The following is a 6,130-nucleotide window of genomic DNA, read 5'->3' on the forward strand; positions in this document are numbered from 1 at the left end:
TCTACTAATTATTAGTTAATATTAATTAATTTAGTTTAAAGTTTATATAAAATTTATTAAATAGATAATTTTAAAAAACTAAATTTTCGTCCATTTTTATTATTTTAAAATGAAAAATAAATTAAAATATAATTTTCAACCAATCAAATCCTGACCTGTCTAAATCAAGTAAGGATCAAACATATTACAATCTGAATTTCTGGGGAACTAATTTTGATGTTGATAAAAATGATACCTAAGTAAATAAGTAGTTGAAAAAAACTTTTGTGATAGTAGGGAAAAAATATTATAAACCGTGTAGTAATAAAAGGAATATCAGAAAACCAAAATGTTATGTCTTGTTTTGTTGTTTAAACTTTTGATATGAGAAGTTGAATCAAAACTAAACTAATGATAATTGCTAATCCAATCTAATGATTAAATATTATATAGTTTAAATTAGATGCCTTTTGAAATAAGCTTATCCTTAATCCTAAAGTGGGTTATGGATTCTCATATTTATTATGCTGTCAAGCTAACCATATGATCTCTTGAAAGAATTAATTTTCTAAGACTTATGTGGGTTCCTAAGTCAAAAAGTGCCTAACAAAAGTCCACCAAACCAAATTATAATACAAAGACATTTTTTCTCATCACACGAGTCTCTACCAAAGTGTCATTATCCATTACAATAACCACATGATTGGAACCTTTGCACACCCAATAATTTACATCATGATTGAATTAAGTTTCTTATAAAAATCTTATTTATTTATCAATATTCATGCATAATATATTTTAGTTTATGATTTTCAAGTACATGCTTAATGGTGCTCAAGTCTTTTCCTAAAACTCACTCATTATAACTTATCATTATAAAACATTTCAAAATGATCAACACCTTTAGTTTTACTTTCACCAATATTTTAGGAATCCAATTTATTTCAAAGTCTTATAAGGATTTTTGATACACTATTAGCACATGGGTTCCTATCCATAAATGTTAAGCATCATAGCTGTATATGGTCTTTCAAGTAATTTCATAAATACAAGTAATCTATAATTGGAAGATGAACACTAGATCAATGCTAATGGATGTCTAATGTTTTCTTATCAACACAAAATTCAAATTTCCAAACCATGAGAAACATTATATTTAAACGTAGAGCAAATTTACGGATCCAAAATTTGGTATAAACATTATTCTGATCCACCAAAATGGAGCAATTTAACAAGGAAAGAAAACAAACCAGGTTAATCTTTTTGCTTAACACCACCCACAGATAACAACCTGAACAAATGACCAATGATTCCAATTTTTTTCCACTAACATCATTTATACAAAGAAAGGGGTGGAATACAATAATCAATATGGATTTTATGATCTTTTCATTTTTTCATCCTTGTCCTATATATAATCACATCGGTTGTCTATTACCTTTTTTATTTCCAAGAAATAATAGTTACTAAAAATATATTGAGAAGCTTGTAACGAATTTATGTGATTTGGAGCATGTAGCCCAATCAGAGTCACTATAAGTTTTGAGTTGAGTTATCTTGCTACTGTGGATAAAGATACCACTATTAGGTGTACCTTTGAGGTATTTGAGGATGCAGTAGGCGGCTTGTTGGTGTAAAGTAATTGGAGAAGACACAAATTGGTTGAGATTGTTAACAAAGAAAACAATGTTTGGCCTGATATTTGTGAAATAAATGAGCACCTGATGAGTCTTCTAAAAGAAGAAGCACCTTTATTGTTAAAAGGATCTCCATGACTAGTTAAGCGAGAAAAATGTGCCATTGGAATGATATGAAACAAAATGGTTTGTGTAGGAAGTAATTGTTTTGGAAAATAACAAAGAAGGAAAATCGAAGAAGACTAGAAAGAATACATGAGACTAAATACATTAAACCAACAAAGAGAAACCTATAGAGAAAAGAAAAGTGTTGCAAAAAGTTTGTTTACATCTAGAGAGAAAAAAGAGATATGTAGGACAACTATAAAACAGATAAACAATTAAACCGTTGAAAGACACTTAAAATTTCATGCGAAATTCAAATTCGTCTATGCAACCATGAAACGTAAAGCTATGTATTCTAGGATTAAGTAGTTTTCTAGTCCTTAAAATTTCATGCGAAATTCAAATTCGTCTATGCAACCATGAAACGTAAAGCTATGTATTCTAGGATTAAGTAGTTTTCTAGTCCTTAAAATTTCATGCGAAATTCAAATTCGTCTATGTCCTAAACTTTGATATATTTTGATATTAAAACTTTAAAAATGAATGGATACAGTTCTTTTAACCTAATTATATTAATTTTTTTAAAATGTCAAACACATTTCATGCTTATATTTGAGTTGTTTACATTATTTGATATGTTTTCGCTTTATTGTCAGTTGAAAAATATTTTAAATGTAAATTTTTTTTACATAAATTAGAAATATTATATTTATTTATTTTTAAAATTTAGAGACCAAAATTTTAAAATAAATGTATTCTAATTTCACATCAAAATTAAAAAGAAAATTATTTAATCCTATATTCTATCATTAATCACTCATATATGTGTGACCAATCTTGTTTTGTTCGATTGCTGATTTTATAGAGTATATTAATATAGATAGTATCTTATTTAACCTTATTCAATGTACCGCTGACTTCCCATTAACTTAATATTTATCTGCAACGTATCCCATGAATCTAACATAAAGAAATGGCCCAATACAATTTAAGCAACTATATAACCAATTATTTTAAATAAAAAAACATTTAAAAAAACTCGAATTGTTACATATAATATATTATTTCCTAATAAAAATTGATTAAACATATATGTCAGAACTTATATTAGTTTATTTAATTGATTAGATGTATATTGATGATTCTTACAAATCCACGATAAACAAACTAATTGGTTATCGAACAACTTAATAAATTAATTTGATTTTCATTAGTTTAAAATTAATATAACAAGCACATCATTCAAGATTATTAACGTGAATATTTATTTAATTATTGAATTAAAATCTTCTCAGTGCCTTGTATCAACCAACACAAGAAATGACGAATATAATAAATTTTAACAAATGAAAAATCTGTTACTTTTTTTTATTCGAATTTAGAAAATTGTAAGAAAGTGGAAGAGACCACTTTTCCAACTTGAAGAACTAAATTTTCAATGAAACCCTACCTATCAATATTCATTTGTAACGTTTTTCTTTTTGTATCTCCCACACACAATTAAAACGATTATTAAGATTATGGAAGTAGGTGGAACCATATTATAATAATTAACTATATTTGCGTCTTAACCGTAAAAGGACCTAGGATTAAGAACCCAGGGAGTAGACTGAAATTTTATTTCGAGTTCTCATTAGTTGGACTCTCAAGGGCGGCAGGATGTACATATTTGACTTTATTAATATCATTATATTAGGAGAAACTCCTTCTTTAACATTTATAAACTTTTCGCTCAAAACTTAGGTTAAAATATTTACTTCATCTTCTTCGTTCGAAAATGAGTTAAGTTCTCATAATTGTGATTGATCTCGATAAAGTTTTGATTTTTAAAAGATAATTAGATTTTTTTGTTAACATTATATCGTGATTTTTAAAATTTTTTTATTTATTAAATTAGAATTTAAATCTCAATTTTAATTTCTGAATTTGTTATTTTGGTTCAATTCAATCTTATTTTTTTTAAAAATAATATATTTAATTGAATTGATCTAAATTAATTGAACTGAAATATAATTTTAGTGAATTAAACTATTTTAAAATTTTTTAATTATAATTTACATACACATTTTACTTTGAAATATATTTTTTAATTTTATAAATTTAAATTTAGAAATGATTTTATTTTCAAATATTAAATTAATATGAAAATTTAGTGTAGTACTTTTAAAATAACTTAATTTTTTATAAGATTTAATTCAGTTTAATTTGATTACATTCAAATATTTTTAAAGAAGAATAATTATAATATAATAGCGATATGTTCTTTAATAAACTCACTTATATTTTGTAGTTTTCTTAATTATCAGATTTTGACCAAGAATTACAATAAAATCATGACATACCAACAATTTATTTTTCATTATAAATATATTTAAAATAATCTTTAACTATAATCTATTAACATATTTTAAAAATAAACATAAATAAATAAATATATACGTTCCCGAGTACATATCAAGTGGTGCAATTGCGAAAAGTTTGCGGTTTTTATGAAAGTGGAAGGTTTCGTATTAGCTAAGTACTTAATAATGGTCCACGCTATTTTTGACTTATTATATTTATTATGCGGAAGTTAAGTAGCATCTACGCTTAGATATATTAGTCGTACTCTTTTGACTAATTATATACCTTGTTGGCTACAAAGTATTTATGATTTGATTTAGCTGATTTTTTTCAAAAAAAATATTTCAATTAAACATAGAAAATTAAATAGTTTAAGTTTGCTTTAATATAAATTTTAAATTTGTATTGCATTTACATTGTGAATTTATGTTCAAGATTATAAATCACGAAGCCTTATGAATTTTTACAAAGCTTATAAGTGCATTCACATTCAAAACCGTTGGCCAGGTTTATTATTTTATACTGGCACAGACTCTTCTACTAGCATGGATGAAGAAATTTCGGTACAACTTTGTAGTTGCAACGCAAACAACATGTGCATTTACATATATATAGAAAGTCGAATGTAAGAGATAATGTAAACAACTAAGTTAAGATAATCTATGTATGGTAAGAAACAATGACATCCTTAACTTCTTTGAACATTTTCTTTTACAAAAATAATTAATATTTTATTTTTTACTTAAATATTATATGAAACCTATCTCTGACCAATTGACCATTTCATTGATCATTCCTTGCCATTGCTCTATCTTCTATTTTTTTTTGTGTGCGGTTGAGCGTTTTGAGAGACCAGCATTTATTATTTAGGAAGAAATAAATATTTTTTTTCTGTGACATCATAGTTCGTGGAGAAACGTATATCACAGATATTTCAAACTACTCATAGTAGTACAAATGGGTTGAAGTGGTTTTGTTTCAATTGAATTTGTTCAACACATATAAAAGTAAGACTTTTAAACAACTTTTAAAATTGCTATTACAAAAGTTATACCTTTTTTTTAAAAAAAATAAGGTTCATATATAATATATATCAGTAAAATTTTATTTATGATTACTATTTTTTTTTTCAAAAAATGCCGTGATATTTTTAGTCAAATTTTTTTGTCCGCGTTTCTGTTTTCATTTTTAAAATTTAAATTTCAAACTTTACTCAAATATAGATTAATAATACAATTCGTTGCATGATCCACCTAAAATTATTCAATATTGATTATTAAATTATATATAGTATTACAATTAAAAACTAATCAATATTTTAAAATAGAAAATACTTTAAATTAATAATAATGAAAACGATGAATTACAACAAAATATGGAGGAAACATTTATTGGACCGGAGGAATAAATACAATAGAAAGATTGTCATCAACAAGTCACAACATAACAACATAAATGAAATAAATATTTTGTTATAAACAATCAAAGACGTGAGAACTAGGCAAAGTTGTCTCTTTACAGAAAATGAGTTGATAGTTCATGTGGTGAAAAATATTAAATATATATGGTTATTTTCTGGTTTAAGTCTTATTCCTCTTATTTAATTTTTCACCCAGATATTTCTTCCTTCACATCTATCATTCCATATTAATAATCTAATCACAACTTTAAGCATCATTTAACTAATAAATTATTTATGGTAATGCTAATTACATAATGCAAATTATCCTTTCTTAAACATCTTAATTATATGGTTGAAAATTTATCTCAACAAAATTCAAGTATCAAATATGGTTTTGTAATATCTAGTTTGTTAAGTATGAGAAGCTCGGAGAATTCTGGAAAAATAAATAAATAGAAAGGAAAGAGAAACATGATAATTAGAAAATGACAGGTTCACTCGTTGGATCAATTTTTTAGCAGCAGTATTGATGATGGGACCAGATTCAGGTGTTAAATTAATGGTGGAAATTAAGGCGAGTTAAATGCATTGCAAGAGTAGTATTTCGAGACACTTCCAATTACCCCAAGAAGTTCTGAAGGTTTATAAATTAAGGAGCATATAC

The sequence above is a fragment of the Vigna angularis genome, chromosome 3, assembly GCF_016808095.1.
Source record: "Vigna angularis cultivar LongXiaoDou No.4 chromosome 3, ASM1680809v1, whole genome shotgun sequence".
In the NCBI taxonomy this organism is placed as follows: domain Eukaryota; kingdom Viridiplantae; phylum Streptophyta; class Magnoliopsida; order Fabales; family Fabaceae; genus Vigna; species Vigna angularis.